Source organism: Alexandromys fortis, unplaced genomic scaffold, assembly GCF_014885135.2.
Source record: "Alexandromys fortis isolate MF-2015 unplaced genomic scaffold, M_Fortis_MF-2015_v1.1 scaffold_10, whole genome shotgun sequence".
Lineage (NCBI taxonomy): Eukaryota > Metazoa > Chordata > Mammalia > Rodentia > Cricetidae > Alexandromys > Alexandromys fortis.
This window is the reverse complement of record NW_026067895.1, coordinates 12,340,941-12,364,282: the sequence shown is the minus strand read 5'-3', so window position 1 is coordinate 12,364,282 and position 23,342 is coordinate 12,340,941. Positions and strand designations below refer to the sequence as shown.

At 38.1% G+C, this 23,342-nt stretch overlaps 1 protein-coding gene across 1 annotated transcript in view; it reads left to right on the top strand.

Annotated features, from left to right (window-relative positions):
- Positions 1-23,342, top strand: part of Rfx3 (regulatory factor X3) — a 258,666-nt gene that overhangs the window by 127,423 nt on the left and 107,901 nt on the right. The gene's annotated exons all lie outside the window — the stretch shown is intronic.

Sequence of the window (23,342 nt, the reverse complement as noted above, 5' to 3'; positions counted from 1 at the left end):
ACTTCACAAGTTAACACTGTTCAGAGAAGCAGGGCTTTCTCCAAAGGTTATTGAGATTTCTGCCTTTAGAAAGCTGACTCTAATCTGTTACTATTAAGCAATTGCTGAGCAAGTCAACTCTCTGGTTAAGTTTCAATCCTACCCATGGAAAAATGACTGTTCGAGTGAGTAGAGAATGTGCCAGAGGTTCCTAGTTCCAGAACGTACCCTCTTGAGATAGTGGCAGGCCTGTAGTATATATGTCTAACCGTCTGCCCTTGTCTTTGCTTTCTTCCTCTCTTCTTTCCTTTGTTTTTTTTTTCAGAGACAGTTTTTTCTTTTATTAAACTTGTATATTGCCCAATGCTTACTACAGTTTATAAAGAGTGTACATAATAGAGAAAAGTATCCAATAACTCAGTGAACTTGTTGCTGAAATAAATGTAGCAGAACTTAGCCTCCCTCTTTTTGCATGTACCATCCATCCCTCAAAGGGTGCTTTATCTCTTTTAATTCATTATTTTATATGTACTTTCATGGGGTTTAAACATAGCTTACTCTTACTACTTTGCTATGTCTTGAATTTTTTGTGTTTAGCATTATTTTATGCTGCTTAATTTGGATATGCAATATATGATTTCTCTCTCTCTCTCTCTCTCTCTCTCTCTCTCTCTCTCTCTCTCACACACACACACACACACACACACACAGCCCCTACACACTTCCCATTCTTCATGCTACTAGTATTTCAACAAAGTAAGGAACATCTTTGACTTTACTTCATGGAGTTCATAGGATCTTTTTGTTAAATGGAATGTGTGTGTGTGTGTGTGTGTGTGTGTGTGTGTGTGTGTGTAACAAAAACAAAAGATGTGTCTGTATTCCCAGCACTTGGATGGTTAAGTTGGTTAAAGGCCAATCTATAGTACAGAGCAAATTGAAGGCCAAGCTGTAGGAGACAACAGAATTCTGTCACATCTATCCCACTCAACAGGAGACTACTACCAGAAGGAGAAAGTCAGCATCAACAGACATAAGCAGTGTGCATGTGCAAGTGCATGCGTGCGTGTGCATGCATACACACACACACACACACACACACACACACACACACACACACACCTTTCATTTTCTCATCCTACAGAAAAAAAATAGTCTCTTGTATGCCTGGACCATTCTTTAGAAACCGCTGAGCACTTCTTTGTGGCTCCTTCTGGCAGGCATATTTTTCTGTTCCTCAAGTGCTTTCCTCTGGGGTGTTCAAGGCAGGTGATACCTTCCTTTTGCTTGCACTGAGCAGAAAAGGTGAGAATTCTCATTTTCTTTTTGTCAACACTGTTTTATTTCACATAGTTGGCTAGTGTTAGATTTGTTAGAAACACTTGTTATCTTTTCCTGCTGGCCCTATTTGGAAGGATTTTTTTCTTCTTTGTCATTTTTTTTTCCTTTTTCCTTTCCTGTTCTCCTTCTCTCCTGGCCTAATAGAAGAATTTTTGGTTTGAAGTTCCCTGAGGTTGTCCTTTTGGGACAGGGATGCAACCGTCCATAACTGATAATAATAGTACTGTTATACTTTCCCATTGTTCTAACATCCCTGTAATGTTTGAAAATTTAATGTTTCCTGGGTTTGCAAACTGTATTATAGTGCTGATGAATTCTTTTAGCATTTGTTTGTGACCCTGGTGTGTATTGATGGATACTGAAATAAGGGTATTAGTGTTAAATATAGTTAATTCTCTTGTTTTAACTTTTTAGTATAAGTTGATTAGAGTGAAAATTTTAAAATACCCATCTTGTCTTTATAAAAATACTGCATGGGCCGGGCGGTGGGGGTGCACACCTTTAATTCCAGTACTCGGTAGGCAGAGGCAGGTGTATCTCTGTGAGTTCGAGGCCAACCTGGTCTACAAGAGCAAGTTCTAGGAGAGGATCTAAAGCTACAGAGAAACCCTGTCTCAAAAAACCATAAATAAATAAATAAATAAATAGATAGATAAATAAATAAATAAATTGGACTAGTAGATATTTGTGTAATTATGGCTAGATGTGGATGGACTTTGCCCTTCTGTCCTCTTTGTCTTTCTGCTTTGGAAGTTTTGTTTGAGTTTTTCATAGCTTGTTCTTCACAGTGGTCATTGCATGTCTGTTTCTAGGAGATCTTCTAATCAACTTCTATAACTCTAGAATTGACAGAGACATCCTGCTGCCTGGATAGTCACCCAAAGTTTTTCTGTAACCTTGGGTCATCCATCTTCAGCCTATAGGCCCATAGTATCTGCCAGACTTTTCCATGAAGTAGGAAATTTGAAAGACTGTTTTACCTCTATTGGTAGTTTGTCCATTACTTTCTTCTGTGTTCTGCAGAATGTCTGGCAGACTGTTTCATGAAGCAGGAACCTGTTGATAGAGTGAGGGCCTGCTTTTTGTCCCAGCCACCCTGGCTAGCTTAACCCCCGAAATAATCATACAGAAACTGTACAAATTTAAATCACTGCCTGGCCCATTATCTCTAGCCTCTTACTGGCTAACTCTCACATCTTGATTTAACCCATTTCCAATAATCTGTCTATCACCACAAGGTTGTGGCTTAATGGGAAAGACTCAGCGTGTCTGACTCTGGCATCTCCATGGTGGTTCTCTCTGACTCTGTTTTCTTCCTCCCAGAATTCAGTTCTGTCTTCCCACCTCCTAAATTCTGCCCTATCACCAGGCCCAAAGCAGATTATTAACCAATGAAAGCAACACAAATGCAGAAGGACCTCCTACATGAGGAACCCTGAAGGACCATTCTTTCCTTTGGGAAGTTAAACAGTCACTTTTCTATGGGTCCTCCATGTCCAGTTCATACAGTATACCATCAAGCAGTCCAGGCAAGTGCAGTTTCTTGCCCAAATGGTTAGCCTTGTTATATTGAAGACAAATTCCATAATGAGTTTCTTCAGTGCCATCTAATTGGTGCTACTAGAAGCAGACATGTCTGACTGTTGAGAAAAGTATAAGTTCATAGAACATCTTAAATGCCATATTCTATAGGTCTTTGAAGTGTTGAAGATTATTTATCAAACTGAAATATATCTCTGTATATCTAGAAAACCTAACATGACAAGTTTGATTATTTTAAATGACTATTAATCTGTATTTTTAATTATGTATTACATTTTAAATGAGATGTATAGACATAATACCTTAAACAAGAATAGAAATATACGTATAACAATTGACCTTAAATTTGTATCAATAAACCAAGATCCATACCAATGCAAAATATTTATCTCTATATCATATTTCACCCCTCCATTTTTTTAAGAAACTGATCATTAAACAGTTATAATCAACCCCCTTTAAATGAAAACAAACATTTATAAACAATAATTTGGGGAATTTGGGTGTAGTTTTCTCCAAACTGCTTCCTGCTGTTTGTTGGGTAAAGTATTTTTAGGGTTCACAGAGATCTTTTGGGAGGGTCTTGTTCCATCAAACCACATTAGCCTGGAAGGAATCCACAGGTTCTCATCTTCTGTGGAAACAAAAGTAGAACCTCTTTTCCAAAGTAACAGATCCTTAAACTCAAAATTTGAAGTCAAGATACCTTGAAAATATATGTGTTGGTTTTTCCTTAGCAGCCTCCAGAATCAACTGTCTCTCTGCAAAGCAAGCACAATAATGTACATAACCCAGACTCTCTGTGTATTTTCCATTTTTATGTGGCTTCTTTTTTTACTCTATTACTTTTTAATATTTAATTATCTTTACTCCTTGAATTTTTGTCTGTAATCTTTTATATTACTTGTACTCTTTCTTTACTCTTTTTTTTTTCTGTTTTCCAAGCCTATGTACATTTTTAAATATGCTGTGTCTCATTTAGAGGTCTTTTATGTCTGAATATGTCTTTATTGTATATCTGTATCTGTAAACATTTCTGACCTGGAACACCTTTTTTTATTATTATTACTAAGCAGGCATGACTAGAACCAACTCTACAGCCTTACCTGTTGGCTCCACCCCCTCCAACATGTTGGAGGTATGTTCACCTCCTCTGTAGCCATGCTCACCACCCCAGGTTCAGGGACTCAACCAGTCTATTGTCGCCATTTATCAATTTGTAGCATGCTGCTCATAGACCCTCATTTAAGTGCAGAACCTCCCAAAAGAGCAAGAGTTCATGCTGCCAGTACAAACCAGGAAGCTGGCTCTTAAAGCCATGCAGTTTTTGCTGCTAATGCGAATGTTGCTAATGCTCAGGCGCTTAAAGGAGCCATGCCTCTGCTCGCTGCCAGCAAACAGAGCCTGTCTTCAAAAACTATGGCTCTCAAGAAGTTGCACTTGGCTCTCGTTTCTGTGGACCTAGAAGTTCTCTTTTTCTCTTAAGCTGTTTTCATGTCTTTGTGGCTCCATGACACATGTTGGGCACCATTATGTAAACAGAGACTGCTCATTTGTTTCCCAGCTACCCAGAGCCAAATAATCACACAGAAACTATATTAATTACAACACTGCTTGGCCAATGACTTGGGCATATATCTAACTAGCTCTTACATCTTAAATTAGCTGATTTCTATTAATCTGTGCATCCCTGTGAATCTGTGGACTACCAGTAAGGTTCTCCTTTTACAGTTACATGGTGTCTCTTAAACTCCATATACTCTCTCTATATATATCTCTGTTCAGATTTCCAGCCTGGCTTTACTCTCTAAGCCATTGGCCCATTAGTAAATAAAAGCACTGCATATAAAAGGACATCCCACATCACTGAAGCACCTGGACCAATGTGCCTGTTAATGAGGTGTGTGATCATAAAAACAAATAGGAAAGAGTGAGTCAGCACATTTGGAAAATGAACAAATAATGGGATCCAGTGACCCTATGTTCATATTTAGTATATTGAAATTAGCTTTAGGTTTAAATAAAGATATAATTAGGGCAAGTGTGCAAGAAGTATGCATAATTAACTAGCCCTGATTAACGTGTACTTGACTTTATTTTACTAGGTAATCTGAAGAAGTACCTATTCCTTTAGAGAACCAATCCTGTTCCTATAATAGGATCAGCTCTAAAGGGTAGCCACGTCATCACAGATGCTTGACCTCGTTTGGGGGCTCAGGCTTTGCTGTTTCTTAAATGCATGGTGACAGCAGGTTTAGGACAAAGCCAGAGCCCTGTACCTACAGCCTTGAAGAGCAATGTGATACGTGAGGTGACACACATAATCCTTGAGTATTTAACATGTTTATGCGGAATTAAGAATCAAGCAGGGATCTTATTCAAGGTGACAGACAGAGAGACAGGAAATTAGAGCAGACATGCCAGCCTTTCATCCTGCTTTTTGTTATCTTGTGGGTTCAAGTGCCTTTCAAGCAAAAATAGTTTCAAAGTACCTGTCATATTAGAACTTATCAAGGACATTTTTCCCGAGGGAATGATTTTTTAAGCCAAGATTTGTTAATATTTTTTAAGCCAAGACTAGAAGAAAGGGTTTCTGTTTTTGTTATTTTTATTTTTAAAAAGGAAAATACAGGCATGAAGGTTATAAGACAGGGTACAATTAATAGAATTAGGAAAAGGAGAAGAAAATGAGTTAAGAAAGGCAGTATCCCATTCTGTATTGTACCATCAGTGATCCAGCAGCCAGAGACATCTAGCTGTTTCTTACATTTCTAAAGACCCGTCTAGAGTTGTCAGATCTTGTCTTTTACAATATGCAATTGGTTGACATAGAAGCAACATTCCTTGCTGAGGAAGAGGCAGAGGCCACCCTTCTCCACTGTTAGTAGATCTCTCACTTGCCATTTTTGTAGTACTACAGTTGGCCAGCATGTCTGTTTGGCTCTGGAGGGGGAGGATAGTCTAGCCATTCTTGGGGATTCTGGACGAGCTGAGAGGAAAACTGATAGTATAATTAGGAAAGTAGCATTTTATAATCAGATGACAAGAGGGGAAATGACATTTGGTTATATTCAGGGATCCACCATGGAGGCTGGTAAAGTCAAAGGTATGTCAGATTATGTGGTTTGGAGGAGAAGGAGGAGAGCAGCATCCAGTGAGCCTGAAATCCAGTGGGACTAAGGGAGTAAAGGAAATAGAGACTCCCACCATGGCTAAGAGATCAGGGATGGGCAGATTTGTTCCACTAGGAAGGAGTGGGTAAGGAGAATACCCCTAGAAATACAACTAAGTGGTGAGGTTTGGTGAGGTGGGTAAGGCTGTCTCCCTACCCCAACCCTAGAGGAATAATAAGAAGAGATCCCCAAAACTCTATCAGGAGTGAGTAAGTAGCCCTAATGTCCAAAGGGAAAGAGATAGGTTATTCTTATATTGTAGTAACTATCCTGAGACTTATTATAGGAAATGGCAGGGGTCTGGAGAAGGGAGCAAGAGCCCCCTCAGTTGCCCATGGTCTAGGAGGTTGAATGAAGAGTGACCTTGGTCCGATATTCTCACACTAGAGGGGACATGAGGACAGTCAACAGCCCAGTGTCCTCTTGATGGCACCTTGGGCATGGTCAGAGAGGTTTATGTGGGTTCTGGCAGCCCCAGACCCAGTTACCCTCCTGAAGCAGGAATTGGAGGTTCTCTGACGTGGGAGCCCAGGCAATTGTAATGGCCAGTGGAAAAGTATTTTTTTCAAGCTACAGCTTCTGCCTGGACTCGGAGATTACCTCTGTAAACATTTATCTTTGGTCCTAAAATCAGGGAAACTCTGGGAGAAGAAACAGATGGGAGTTGTTTCCCATCTGGGGGGTTTCAGGATCCAGTTTGGTATTTTGTAAGAGAGCCTTGCTAAGGGTCTAGGAATTGAGATGAGTTTCATGTTTGTTCTGGGTGACTGCTTGGAATTTTTTAAAATTTACCACTTTAAAGGAGGCCTGAGGAGACCGACCAGGAGGCAAGTTATAGATTGACCTCCAGCTAAGATGCCCCCAAGGTTATTTGAGTTTCCAGGCAGAGACCAGCTCAGCCTAGACTGAGTAGTGCTAGCCTGGTAGATTTCCTTTACAGATGCCCTACCCTCTTCCTAGATTTGCCTGCATTTCTCAGGGAGAAGCGTGCTGGTGAGAGTCATGTGAATGTCAATAAGGTGAGATTGGAAGATTGGGTAATGTATTGGAATTCTTTAATGATGGTGGGGAATCAGCCTTAGAAGCCCAATCTCTTTTCTATTTGAGATAGTTAAGTTTGGACATGTATCGTGACCAAGTCATCTACCCCAGCAACTTTCTGCAGAATCAGAACTATGGCTTCGTTAGGCCAGGTAAGGGAAGATAGAGGAGGTCCCATTGCTGAGCGGGAGTGGGTAGTGAGGGTGCTAAGGGCTGCCAATGAACTCAAAGTGGGCACCAGGGACAGTTGGCTTGGGCACCCTGTCACTGGGAAAGGTGAGAGGGAAGCCAGCGGGGTCAGAGGAAGAGGGGGACCTATAGGTTGAGGCCATAGAGGGAAGGCTAGCTAGCTGAATCGAAAGCAATGGTTTGGGCTTCATAGCTAGGAGCAGCTGGGGACAGGAAGAGCAGAGAGAGAGCTTGGAGTAGAGGGAATAGAAAGCTTAGACATAGGGAATCCTTTTCCATTTCCCTGATCGCTCACATTAGTTGTAATATTGGGATCAAGGGTGCCATTAGGTGGCCATTTAGATTACTTATCTAAGGAATATTGAGACCAAATTTGATTGCAGAAGCAAATCACTTTGGGGCTCTTCAGGTCTGGTCTGAGTGGAGAGGGTGGAGGTTTTCTAAGGGTCATCCCAAGGGGAAATGAGAAGGTATAGATGTCACCAATCCCATGGATGAAGGAGGGGAGGAAGGTCATAGCTGCCTGTAGTTGAAGATGTTCCAGGACTCAGAGAGGAAGCAACAAAGACCAAGCTGTTTAGTGGTCTTCACTATACTTAACAGGAGTCAAGGCTAGCTGCCTGGGAAGGCTTGGCACCTGGTACCAGGGCTTTGACGAGCCCCCACGGCTTGCCAGAAGGTGGTGAAAGCCTGAGCTCATCAAGGGAAATGACAGAGAATGGGATCATATAGTAAAAGCTATGAGCGAATAGAGGAGCTGGGGGAATACTGGCATGTCCAAGGAGGAGGTGGAAAAGGGAAGAGGGAGGAAAGGGTCTCAGTAGCCCAGTCAGGCCAAAGGAAGCTGCAGGATTGCAGCTCTGAGGCTGGGGAATGGGTATGGTGAAGAAGGCCAGCCCTAAAGACCATACCTGGGGCTAGTACCAGAGGGATATTGGACACTCAAAGGTCGCTTCCTTGGGCTCAGGGAAACATTTATACCCACTGAAGGGTAAACTTGAATTACCATTGGTGGATGGGAATCGTGAGCGGTTGTTGAGCTGGAAGGAGAGTTTGTTGCAGGTAGACTAGAGGTGCAGGATAGGGTCCTGGTGTGGCTCAGACCAGAGGGGGCACAGGCACCAGGAGAGTCTATCTGAATCATGACATCAGTGTAAGGGGTTTTCTGGCACAGGGGTATCTTGGCAATCAGGAGCCAAGTAATACCACAAATCACACCACTCAACAAACCTCACACAAACAATTTCTTGGGTAGAAAAACAGAAGTGTGGCTGCCTCCGAATGGAAAGAGAGACAGCAGAGGCTGGATAAAGAGAAAGGCTTTTTTTAGGAGTTTTGGGGCATGTTCAATGAGCTTAGTGGGAAAGAATCGTGGGATCAGAAACATTGTTTGGCTGTTTTCAGAGTCATGGGGGTGGAAATTTTCAAGTCTCAGAGCTCTAGGTCAAGTCAGGGATAGTGTGTTCTTCCCTTGGCACAGGTGCTTGGAGTCTAGTCAGTGTCAGGATGTTCTTCTCTTGGCCCGTTTTCCCTACAGCTACCATGACAGAAACTGCCAGCTACTGCACATCTAGCAGGTGCACTTTCCTTCTAGTGAATACATTCTTGTTATTTCTAAACTCGAAACAACTGTTCGGGGTCAATGGATTTAACCTCCTTTTCCAGCCAAACTGGGGCTCAAGAAACTGAAATCACTTGTTTTGGGTAATAGTCACTTGGCCATGACAACTTGTTCTATGTTTGAGCCATCATTACAAAGTGAGTCTGTGGGGTCACATACAAGTTCTTTTAAGATTGGGGCATATCTGTATTATCACCCAGTGAAAACTTACTTTATAAAAACAAGTAAATTCTTGGCAAGTAATAGTAAATTCCTCAATATATAGTAAAGGAATATACTAAATGATTAAAACATTGGGACGGTTCTGTGAAATCTTTTGTTGAAGAAGTGGAAGGGGTTAACAGCTCCATCTGGTAGATTCTTCTTTCTCTGAATAGCAGCTCCTAGTAGAACTAGGTAAGGATTTAGGACACATAGTTTGGGAATCATCTTTCTGCATCTTATTTTGTAGTCAAATGAATTGTTCAGCAAAATTATTCAAGCAAAATTATATATATATATCAAACAAACATACATGGTTAGATTTTTAGAATATTTGCATATCTTTTTATCCATAAAACGTGATTATTTTGCCATTCCTTTTATCTCGAAATATTTTAGAAAGATATATACCTTTTCATTTTCTTCAAAATGTGTGTTTAGGGCAAATCAGTATCACCTTCTTGTCATGACTGCCTAGTAGCTCAGTGCTGAATCCTGATTTTGATGGTTAGTACAGCCATGAATGTTTAAAACCAAGAGTTCAGTTCATGTCATCTGGGTTCTGGACTGGAGCTCTTAAGCTATGCTCCTAAAGATAAAGTAATCAGATGACTAACAAGATAAACTGTTAAGCAGGATAAACCCAATAACACAGAAAGGCTAAACATAACAGCCCTGTGGCAAAGAGCATGGTATATTTATGTCAAGGATCAATTCTAGCTCTACCAATCTCCATGCATTTTTGAACAATCCCTCAGCCAAACTAATAAAGTAAATGATAACATCTGGAGTATAAAGGATTATTTGATCAAGATAAGTGTCAAATAAAAAATAGGAATCTTGAATCTTCTATATCCGATCTAAACACAGAACCTAGGAATAAGCATCAGTATACTCAGAACATTTTAAAAAAATCATGATAAAATGTTATCCCAAGGTAACTGGAGAAAGGATACCTAAGATATTTCATTTAACTTATTTGAGTTGAGAAGACTCCTGGGACATTCCTATCTGACTCAAGTCAGTCATTTCCAGAGGAATATTTCTAGATGTCCATAATATCCTTACTTTTGGGGCTATAATGCAGGCAGTGAACTGGAGTGCTAGGGAGCGTAGTAGGTGCTGTCTTGAGGCTGCTTGGTGAAATGTACACGGGGTGGTCTAGGTGAATCTATAATACAGTGCACACAACCTTTACTCTGTACATTTATCAGAGGAGTGACTTCCTTTAGTCATCTCTACTGTGACTTAACAACCTCAGTGATGCCACTTGACAGTCATCTTTGACAGCAGAGTCTGAAGTATTGAAACTGCAAATATATATTATTTTGGTGCCTAAATACAGCGTTTTGATTCGCTGATCAAGTTTATCTTAGACTCTTTCATCAAAGCATAGAGTATTGACAGTCTCTGCTCTCATGCTGACACTTCCTCCCTAGCCTCTGTCCTCTGCTAAGCTGTTCGTTTAGGCTTCTTTAGCAAAACTATTTCCCATCACTTACTAATTTATGCTACTTCTTCTTGGATGTTCTCCAGTTTATCTTTTGCAAGTTGATGGTCTATTTTCTTTAACTACTTTCTCAATATTATGCATTTATTAAAGAGATTGCTACATAATTTAAATTTCTGGCCATCAGTAAAACTTTATACTTGATTAATAATTTATCATTACTTCATCAAGTTGAAATTTAAAGGATTTGAGAATCTACAAATCACTGAAATTATTCTAAAAGTCGTAGTATATCTGTATCAATTACCTAAGTTATAACATGTCTTAAAGCTGTGTAAGTGGAAACACTGATTTAATCCTAAGCACTTTGCTCTAATATAAATAAAGAATTAAAATTAAACAGTAGGAATTGAATATGTTGCTAATGAAATTGAATTATTTTGCCAGTCTCTAAATTCATTTGCTTTATTTGATTAACTCCATTGGTAGGAGGAGGGGCACTTTTGCTACTGTGAAAACAGAACTATCTGACTCTTTAAAAAAATCCAATCTATGAAAACTGTGACAAAGTATTGTTGTCCTGAGAGCAACTAATAATATCACATTTCAGTCACACATACACAGTTGCAAATAAACTGACCGACTACTTCTGATAAGAATTTCTCTTAAGTAGAGTAAAATAATTCAATAACTTTTGTCTAGTTAAAAAAGATTTGTTCTATATTAAAATAATCTTTCTTTGCATTATATATTTGGTCATCATCTCAGTGTTTATCTTACAATTATTAATAAATGATATTTTTTGAAACTTAAATTATTATTCCATGTTTCTCGGAGAAACATGCTATTTCCTACATACACATGCATGCAGACACACCCATCCCACACATAAAGACACTTCCCAGAGTGAGTTTCTTATCTGGACATGAAAAATAAAACATTGCATCTCAGCTTGCAATTGAGTCAATAAATATGTTTTATACATAGTGGAGAAGTATCAGTTTTGCTTCTTTGGTTTTTACTAGTATATGTTAAAAAATAACAGGTTTCATTATGACATTTCATACATGTATTGTCTTAGGGTTTCTATTGTTGTGAAAAGACACCATGACCGTGGCAACTCTTATAAAATGGAAATATTTGATTAGGGTAGGTTACTTAGTTTTAGAGGTCCAAACCATTGTCATCATGGCAGGGAGCATGGTGGTGTGCAGGCAGGTGTGGTGCTGGAACTGAGAGTTCTACATCTTGCAGACAATGGAAGCCAACTGAGACACTGGGCGGTTTCCTCTCCAGCCCCACAGTGACACACTTCCCTCTAACATGGCCATGCCCACTCCAACAAAGCCACACATCCTAATAGTGACACTCCCTCTGAGACTATGGGGCCAATTACATTCAAACTACTACACGTACATAGTATAATCTCATGTTTAACCCACCTCATTGTCCCCATCAATACTCTGTTGATCTGGCTTTTTCCCTTCTTATTTTTATGTTTCCAGGGGATTCCTTCTCAGAGTCTCTTGGTTGTAAGCAGGCACTTTCCACTGAGCTATCTCAGTATATGAACCTTTTAATTCAAGAGTTGAGAGCATCATCATTAACTGTTATGGCTGAAAGATACGTACTAATTTCTGTCATTTTGTTGTTTTTGTGTTTGCTTCTCCACACCTCTAGGAAGAGTTACTCTCTCCTGTTTCATATGGTGTTTACCTTCCCTTCTGTCTGTAAGAATCTGTCTTACTCACTGACTTGACAAAAGAATCTCCAGGAGAGAGGGGTTATTCTGGCATGCTTCCCAATGTAGTCTACATTGGCAGTGAGATCATGAGGGCCTGTGCTCAATGCTGCTCACAGTCAAGAAGCGGAGTAAGATGAACGCTGCTGCTCAGTTCTCTTCCTTCTTTTATTCTGTTAGTTCAAGACCTGAGACCATGGGGTGGTGCCACACACATTTATAGTGGATCTTACTACCTCAGTTACCTCAATATAGAAAAATTTCCACATACAGGCTCAGCAATTTGTTTTCATAGAAATTCTGAATAGCATCACGTTGACAATTAAAATTAACCACTACAGATTCCTTTCTGACTCTTCCCCTGGACTAGAGTAATGGTCATGTATTTCTTTGGTTTGTACTTCTCATGAAAGATACCTATTTGTCCTTTGACTACCCTAGGATAATGTTGGTGGATAAAGTAGTTGGTTGGCAGCTGTTTCATTCCATGAAGGGCATGAAGGGCATTATGCCATGCCCTTTAGTGTTCTATACTTTTTTCTTTTGAGACATCCACTATTATTCTGTTTCTCTGCATGTGTGTCGTGAGGTCTCACTCAGACCTTCATTTTCTGTTTTGTCTGTATACTTGAGCTTTTGTAACTCTAAAATCACAAGTAAAAACTATTTTCTGGTCCTATCTGATTAGGGTTCCAAGAGTCCTCTCAATGTCTCTATCTCACAAGATTTGAGGATTTTTTTTTTACATTGTGAATATATTTTTCATGCCTTTAGCTCAGTGTTACTCAACCTTCCTAATGCTGCAGCCCTTTAATACAGTTCCTCATGTTGTGACCCCTAGCCATAAAATTATTTTGTTGCTACTTTATAACTGTGATTTTCCTACTGTTACAAATTTTAATATAAAGATCTATCGATCTGATAAGGAGTCTCCACACAGGTGGAGAAACATTGCTTTAGCTTGTACTTTTCATTTCTCTATGCATGGCTTGTAGCTTAGTGTTCAAGCCCTGATTGTCTGTTTCCAGTAATATAGTCCATTGGCTAAGCCTTTCAACTGAGTATTTTTATTTGACTTCCTGAGTATTTTTTTCCAATTTTACATCTGATTTTTCTAGCACTTAATTTCCTTGTATTCTTTTATACCCTGACTTGTCTTTCCTGTTTCATTCCAACATTTATTAGTTTCATCATTGGTTTTGTTCATATGTTTGGGTCTTTGGTCATTGATCATTCTTTTCTTTTTTTTTTTTTAATAAAACAAACTATCTTTTTTCATTTTACATACCAATCCCAGTTCCCACTCCCTCTCCTCCTCCCTTTTCTTCCACCTACTCCCCACTTACCCCATCCCCTATCCACTCTTCAGAGAAGGTAGGGCACATTGCTTTGGGGAAGGTCCAAGGTCCTCCCTACTGTATCCAGGCTGAGCAAGGTATCTATCCAAAGAGAATGGGTCCTCAAAAAGCCAGTACAAGCCTTAGGGATAAATTCTGGTGTCACAGCCAGTGGCCCCGTAGTCTGTCCCAGCCATGCAACTGTCACCCACATTCAGAGGGTCCATCTTGAAATATGCATGCAAATGGATAGAACTAGAATAAAATCATCCTGAGTGAGGTAACTCAGACCCAGAAAGATGAACATGGTATGTACTCACTCATAAGTGGATACTAGCTGTAAAGCAAAGGATAAACAGCCAATAGTTCATTACCCTAGAAAACCTAAGTAACAAGGTGAACCATGAGAAAAAACATATATTGATCCACCTGGAAAGGAGAAATAGACAAGATCACCAAACAAAATTGGAAGCATGGAGGTGAAAGGAAAAGGGAGGGTGGAAGAGAAAAAGAAGGGGAGAAGGGGAAGGGAGAGGAGAACTTGAGGGAATGGGATAGTCCAGATGAAAGAAGGACAGAGATGAGAGCAAGGAAAGAGATATTTTGATTGAGGAAGCAAGAAACCTGGCACTAGAGAAATTCTCAGGAATCCATAAGGATGACCCCAGCTAAGACCCTAAACAGTTAAGTAGAAGGTGTCCTAACTGACCTTGCCCTGTAGTCAGATTGATGAATATCTTAAATGCCACCATAGTACCTTCATCCAGCAACTGATGGAAACAGAAGCAGAGGCACGCAGCAAAACACTGTCCAGCTGAAGAGTGGGAGGAGTAAGAATATGAGCAAAGAGGTCAAGACCATGATGGGAACACCCACTGAAACAGCTTATCTGAGCTAATGGGAGCTCACCCACTCCAGCTGGACAGGGACCAAACTAGAACCTCTGAATGTGGGTGGCATTGATCGTTCTTATATTCATTCTTTTGAGTCCCTCACTATCACTAGGGCCCGTTACTATGGGCACTAGATTCCAAGAACGAGAGCTACAGACACTTGTGAACTGAACTTAAGTGTTCTTCAGGGTTCAGCAAATGTTCTTAACCTTTAATTTACGTCCAGCACCACGTTTGGTTTTTATTCTTGTCGTTATTGTTTAATGAGGAGAAAAATAAGGAGAAGTAACAAGATAAACATAACTGATTTAATTTAAGAGAAAAGATAATTTGCTCTGTTATACTCAACAGCAAGCCATTGGCAAAGCTGGCTGTAATTAGTCTCATGATCTAAAACCATCAGATGGGACAAACAAGCAAGAGGGATTTTACAAAGCGTAAGTGGCAGTCAGCAGGCTGTTAAGGGCAACGACCCATTGTTTCAGCAGGTCATTCTGTTTCATGTATCCAGTCAAGTCATGCTTGGCAGACCAGCAGTACAAACAGTACTTTAAGTAAATCACTAATCAAATCAATAAATCAGTATCTAATATAATAATTTGTCTTTTCTAACTTACTCTACTTCATAACGTACTGTAAAGGTCACTTAACACATCTGATCATTTGCAGTGTCTTAACTGGTTTCTTAAATGAATTATGTATATTTATAATTAGTAGTCCAGACTGAAATTAGTCATCAACAATTTGTGACTTCTCTTTGGTCATTTGTTCTTTGCTTTAGAACAGAAAGGCTTGCTTCTGTTCATATGCAAGTTAATTCATCTAAGTAAGTATTTGTCTACCCTACTCACATTTTTACAGTGATATATCTTTGTAAAATAATTGCTTGGAAGCAATCCTAGTAGAATTTTAATTCTACTATGTATTTTTATGGATGAGTAGAGCTATTAAATGGCTATAAAGAGAAATAAAAAGTTCTCTCTCTTTTTTTTTTTTTTTGCTATGATCCAAATGTTTCTTTGTGTTTAGAAGCAAATCTCCCCCAGTCCTGGGATCAGGAAGGAAGCAAAGGGAGAAGCCTCGTGGAGATCATCAGTGTGCTCTAAAAGAATCAGCTGACTCCCTTAGCCTTTCTATCACATGGGGAAACAGCATGAAGTTACAATCTATGAACCAGAAGTTCTTATCAGTTACTGCTGTTGCATTATCTTGGACTTCCCAATCTTTAGAACTCTTAAGAAAAAGTTTCAGTTGTTTTTAAGACCCCCAGTTTATACTTACTTTCTCCCAAACGGACTAAGGCTGGAATACCACAAGAACGAAAATTTCCTTCTTCCATCACTATTGTCCTTCCTCTACCTTCTTTCTTTGCTACGCCATCTGCTTGAGTTATGTCTTTTTCAGGAAACCTTAAAGCTGTGTGTTGTGTTTTGTTTGTGACTACTTTCTCTCCTTTCCCAAATCTGTACTCAGGCTTTAACTACTTACTAGTTCTTGTGGTTGTAGTAAGTAATAAAGAAGTAGATGTTATTCCTTCATTCCTGGAGCTGACTCACACATATATAAAATTTTTCTTTTCTTTCATTTTAGATCTAACATTGATTATGAAGGAAAGCTATTTATATTGAGATGCAAGTGAATGACAAGATATGGAGTTGGCTCTCCATGCAATCCTCCTCTATAAAACAGTGTTCATGAATGAGGAAAGCATTAGTAAAAAAAAAAAATCATCTCTACTGTGAGCTTCAGGCACACTGGCAGGCAAGTGGGCAAAAGATAGTAAGTAGCTAGGCTTTCTTAATGAATGACGTTTAACTGAAACACACGCTGGACACACCTAGGAGTACCCTGGACAGCTAGCTAAGTGATAACTTTCGCTTTGTAAATCAATACTGTGACCAAAAGCAAGTTATGAAAGAAAAGCTTTATTTGATTTCATTTCCAGATCACATCTTATTATTGAAGGAAGTCAGGACAACAATTCAAGAACTTGAAGAAGAAGCCAGGGAAGGACTACTTGCTGAATTGCAAGCACATTCCTGCTGGCACATTCTTTGGCTCATGAATAACTAGCTTCCTTGTAGAGCCCAGGCCCGCATACCCAGGGGATGATACTACCATCCATCCTACATTAATTAACAATCAAAACAGTCCTTCACAGTCAGGACCAACAGACTTCTTTTTCGTGTGATCTAGGCCATTAGAAGTTAATGAGGACAAGTATGAAAAAAAAATCAAGAAAGTCAGTTAAGGACTAGAGATCCAATTCTATGTAATCAATCAGTATTTGAAGTAAATATGCTTTCTTTTTTTGTCAGCTTAATGTTTTAACAATCTAAATAAGTATTTAATCATTCTATGTTGTTTATTTAACCCTAATCTTTCCTATTTTATATATTTTTACAAATTCTATGGTTTTCTTGTAAATTAAATAATTTTCCTTCATTTTCTATAAAATCTCTTTAACTTATTTATTACCCTTAAAGATAACTGTATTCAAGTGCTAAGTATAGCATAATGATTAAGAGGATTCAAACTGTATAGGTCCCTAGGGAAAACATGAAGCTTATTTTAAATTTTGCTATCCTCCTCTTATAAGTTTCCTTTCAAGATATATTTTTTAAAGTTTGCATAGTTCAGATATATATCAGAATATAATTTAGTATTTCTTAGAGTAAGAAAGAATTAGAAATTTAATATATTATGAAATAAATTATTTTTCCCTTCCGGATATAAGGTCATTAATGGGGAAGTTTATACTAATGAGATTGAGAATACTGGTTAATTATTATTTTACCAAAATATTGTGTCCTCCTATAAAATTACATTTACTGCATGTATATAGGTAAAATATTAAAATATGCTTCTTTATCATATATATTTCCCTCTTATGAAATTTGCTTGGAGTTTGAGAGCTTGATCATATTATTATTTATGTTAAGTTTTTACGAGGTTATAGTTAGTGAAGCTGAGATTTTTTATTTTTTTGCCTTACGTATGTGACATGTGGTGTCTGAATAGCTGTGTCAGTTTTCTCTGAACCTGTAATATTCAGATGTTACCCAAATTGAGAATAAACCATCCTTCCACTTTAGCAAAGCCTTAATTTTAACAGGAGCTTCAGTGATGAGGTTTGTATGTGTTAGTCCTAATTAGGGAACAGCAATGAGGATACAAGTGAAGGGGAAAAAGGGTCCTGTCATGCCCTGTGTCCCCACACCCCTCTTCCAGGAATGATCCAAAGAACCATGCACTTGCCTAATCCTGGCAATGATTAATTGGTCTGGATCATGTATGGACGATTTTTCTCTTGCTGTGCTGGCTAATGCTAATCTTTTGCCAACTTGATACCAGCTAGAGTTACCTGGGAAGAGGAACCTGAATACAGAAAATGCCTTCGTGAAAACTGCCCATAGGCAAGTGTATACAGCATTTTCTTCATTAATAGTTGGTGAGTGCTGCCTCAGCCTTGGGCATGGGGGTGGGTGAGGCGGTGCCATCCCTGGACAGGTGAACCCGAGTTTCATAAGAAAGCAAGCAAAGCCATGGGAAACAATACAGCGAGTAGTTTTCTGCCACGGTCTCTAATTCAGATCCTGCCTCCAGGTTCCTGCATTGATCTTCTGCTCTACTTTTCTCCATGGTGGAATGAAACCTAAGACATGTCAGCTGAAACAAATCTTTTCCTCTCTAAGTTGCTTTTGGTCATGGTGTTTTATCACAACAATAGAAACCCTAACTAAGGCACTTGCTTTGTAAGAAATTGCAGCAAGTTCTGGCAAACTTGTATGTCCTGATTTTAGAAAAGGAAAATCGGCTAACATAGAATATAAAATACCACTAGGCATCTAAGAACTAGTTTGTTATATTTTATTTGATAACTATTGACATACTGTGCATAGTCGTGTACCCTTAAAATCCCATCATTAGGAAAGCTGATTCAGGAGGACTCTTAAATTCAAGGCCAGCCTCAACATTATAAATAACAAAATGTGTTAGCAAAAAACACAAATAAACCTAAAGGTAGAATGACATTGAATATATGGAAAGAGAAGCTTTGTTTACAAGAATCTTCAAAATCAGTAATGGATAAGAAATCAGTGCCGTGGATTAGTGCACAAAGGCTGTGAATAACTCTTCACAAAGCATGCAAACAAATGGCCAGTAAACCTATGAGAGGATGTAGCCAGACACACTGCTAAGTGTAGCCCTTGTTCCCATGGTCTTCCTTTCTGTTCCTTAGCCCTGAAATTGCAGCCATTACACCAAATGCAACTTAACATAAATATAATTTTCACTCTAACACACAAGTAGGTTTTGTTTTGTAGTGTTGAGGTGGAATTCACTGTCTCATATATGCTAGGGAAACACTTTACCACCAAGCTATATCCACAGTCCTTTATTTATTTAGAACACTTTATAATATAAAAAGTAACCTAAATGCTCCCTAAAAGTAAAACATTTAAATAATCTATGTTGTAGAATACTCTAAAGTCAACTAACAGTAGCTTTAGGTGGATGTACATACAGTCACACACACACACACACACACACACACACACACACACACACACACACACACCAGTTCTAAGATATATTATCGAGTAAAGAAAACCAATTAGTACAAGCACTCTTAGTTATTTAGATTTTCGCAAATTTGGAAAAACACTAGAGGAAGACTAGGATGGTAACACTTAAGCTTAATAACACATGTTCTTAGCGCAAGAACCCTACAGGAACCACCTAGACCTCATTCCAGGAGATCCTGGATCCAGTGAGGAATTTCTATATAGGCGTTATCATAAGGAATTACGTTAAAATGTATATTCTCATTTTTTAAAATATCACTTGTTGTAGATGTTAGTGGTGTGTTCTAGTGGGCCTTGAGAGAAATAATGTTTAAGAACTTATTATAACCATGATTAAATATTATTCTTTATAGAAAGCAATTACCATATTCATATTTAATGACAAAAATAAGTTTGTTTACATAACATCCATTGTATTTTGTGATTGAAAATTGTGTAAACGAACTTTCCTGCCTTTCATCTCTACTCCCTGGGCTTCCCTTCTTGCCTTTGGACACTTCATCTCTTTCTAGTGGCTTCTATGTTCTGCTGCTAGTCTGTTTGAGGGTGTGATGGATGATAGGCAGTTAGGAATATCTTATGGAGTTAATTCTCCACTATTTGATTTACCTGTTTCTTGAGTGCTCAGAAGGAGACTGAGTCCATCAGGAGTATACTGCTCTCTGGTTGTATTTGAAGCCAATGTAACTTCTTCAGGTTGCCCGTAGCAGTTGGATAGTTTTAGCAAGCAATCTTATGGAGCGTGTGCTTCAGTCTGTCAGAAGTCCTGACACAGAAATGAGCTTTTCGGTAATTTTCCTGGGTTCAATTGAAGAAGATTCACTTAAAGTCTACTTCAAGAAACTGTATCTAAAGACCTGAAATTTCCTTCCAAAGAGAAGCTACTCAGTCTGTGAGTGGACAAGCCAGCCAACCTCAGGCCACAGAGTGGATTTATGATGTAAGGAAACAAATTCAAGTTTTTATTACAGTAATTTCCTGCCGTCAATTTTTCTGTCTTCTTTGTAAAGGGGCAACCACAGTCAGGAGACAAAGTCTTCTTTTGGTTAACGTTGACTGTCCTAGGATGAAGCCTGTAGATATTAACATTGTGGAGAAGGTCCTTTTCCTCAGAAAGTGCAACAGGAGAGAATTTAAATGACTTCCCCCTAGAGTGTCCTGTTCAACGTCATTTGGTGCTCATGAATCAATACTCTTTACCTACAGTTATTCTGGTAGTCACAATGATGGTAGGAGTCTTCTTGGTAAGACATATTAAAAAGCTTACGGCAGAATTTAAATTACTTTTTTCATTTTTGTTGTTTTTTTTTTTTTTTTTTTTTTTTTTTTTTTTTTTTTTTTTTTTTTTTTTTTTTTTTTTTTTTTTTTTGAGACAGGGTTTCTTTGTAGCTTTGGAGCCTATCCTGAAACTAGCTCTTGTAGACCAGGCTGGCCTCAAACTCACAGCGATAAACCTGCCTCTGCCTCCCGAGGGCTGCAATTAAAGGCGTGTGCCACCACCACCTGGCAGAATTTATATTACTTTTAACCAGAGCTGAGACAAATTGTGTGTGTGTTTGTGCATGTGTTACATGTTTATGATTTCTATTTCCCTAACTCTCTGCTCATTAGACAAGCAGCTTTTCCCTTTGTGCCCTTTTTTTTTTTTTTTGGCATCTTTATTGCTGGTCGCATTGCAGCCTTCTGCCTAACTGCTCTTCCATCTCACCTTCTTAGTCTGCATAGAGCTCTCTTGTGTCTCTTGTAGGCCTGTGTGTGCTGTTAATGCAGCTTTATGTAGTTCTTAGGTTGAATACTTAGAACACTTGGCGCCAACTAAATGTATAAGGAATGCTATTATGAGCGAGATAATTATCTTAACATGAGAAAAACTTTTTTTTTACAAAGATACTAGAAAGCTTCTTAGCTGAATAATGAACTTAACAATTATATATGGTTTCATTTACCATTGAGAAGGATTTCTGCTTTGAAGTATGATTCATGTTCTTTTTCTTGAAATACATCCAAAATAACATATTGTATAAATTTGTCCTCAAAATATACTAATTGATTCTGTTGAACTAGCACATGTTCCTGTGGTGTGTAATTTGCTTTGAAATTCACTTCTATTGTAAATAATGCAAATCATAAAACATGTACATTAAATAAGCAAATAAGCTCAGAGTGCTATGCTTTGAATGGTACTATGAGTACTTCTGTTGATATATATATATGTATATATATGTGTGTGTGTGTGTATATAATCATGTGACAGAGTTAGATTTTCTCAGCACCTAGTCACAATGAATATAAATGTTTTATTTCACATATTTACATTTTGGCACTGTATTTTGATTAATGGACAGAATAACTCTCTGGTGTTGAGTATTGTTATTATGAGACCCTATTACTGCCAACTTTCTAAGCTTTTAAAAGTTGATCCAAGGCCATTTTGAGTTTCATATATTAGAGTCACTTTTATTCAATGAATAGTTAATTATAAAAATTTGTTAATTCTACCTTTAAAAATGTTAAATCTACCTTTCTCTCTCTTTTCTAATTTGTATTTTGACCACTTAACTCTTTCTTAAAATTAAAAAATGGTGAAAAATATTTACTAATTTTTTACAAGCAATTTTGGAGATTTATTTTGTGAAGTAAATAAAATCAAAATATATAATCAATTTCATGTAGACTTTATTTAATAATTTCCTTTTCAAAGGACGTGGGTGGGGACAAATAGCAACAGATGAGCCGGGTTAGAGACTTCATGAGACATACAGGAAATAAAGCTACTGGAAATGGAGATGAACTATCCATAGGAAGTTATTTTTCCTTCTCCATACCTACTTGAATCTTCCTACATTAAACTAGTGAAAATTAAAATAGGAAATCAGCTTCTAATGTATAACCTTTTAACATGGATCCAAACATCACTTGATGTTTAATAGAATATCAAATGATATTTGTATAATTTTGAATCCTGGTTGTTTTAGAAAGTGAAAATAGCATGCAATGTGAAAATTTCACTTCTCATCTTTAGTGCTGCATTAAACAGCATTAAAAGTGGTCCTATTGGGAGCATGGAGAGATGGCTTATCAGTTAAGAGCATGTGCAGTTTTTCCTGTAGACTCGAGTCTACTTCCTAGCACGCATATCAGACAGCTGGCAATTGCTTATAACTCCAGCTCCAGTGTCCTCTGTAGACACTTGCATGCAAATGGCATGCATTCACACAGATATATCTACATAAATATAAAGAAAAAACGCATCTTTTATAAAGTGGTCTTATTTGTTTGCTTTTGAAAAATATGTGTTCCTTAGTAACTTCATTATTCTTCAATAAAAGTTGATGCCAAAAGTTAGAAAATAATATAAATTTCATAAATATTTATTGGCAATTCATTTGCCAGGTACAGTGCTTTATTTAACCACTGAGCAATTATTTAGCATTTACAGTTGGTTTAACCTGTTTGGAGCTTTGGGCAAATATAATAATAATTTGCAAATAAAATGGAATGGGCTGAGCTCTCAATTTGCATTGTATGACAGTGTTCATTGGTCGGAATAGACCTTTGTGTATTTCACTTTGCCCTTGATTTCACTAACTGTGATGTTGGATAGAGAGGAGTATTTCAGTGGCTTTATAATCTATATTTATTAAGAAAGAACCCATGTTGGGTGGCACCCTAGTACCTGAAATTTCATCTCTAGGGGATTCTATGCCTTTGATAAGTTAATAGGCACCACAGTCATATGCTTTGTTTTCTATTTCTGTTTGGCTTGTTACCTTTTCATAATACAGCAGGTCCATCTCCTTCTTTTTGAGGCTCCTTGAGTTACCTTTAGTTCCTCCTTCTTCCCAGAATTCTCTTAGTCTGATTCTCCTGCCTAACCTATCCTGCCAGCTATAGGCGAGTCAGCTTCTTTATTAAACCAATTACAGAAACATATATTCACACAGTGTAAAGGAATATTCCACATATGTGTATATGTATTTCTAAATATGTGAAATATAACCTTGTTTAGCCCATATAATGTTCCTTGTATGTGATATGTTTTCAGGGCTAAAGTGCTCATCAGTCCAATACCAAATGGTCGGCCCTGAAAAGAATATGTATGAGTAACATTATACAGACTGGGAGGGTTGATTTTAATAAAAAAATTAGCTTTATAATTATTTAACAATTAAAGTGGAGTAGAATTTTATGAATCATCAAAATCAGGGAGAAACTTGCAGAATACTAAGCATAAAACTGTGTGTA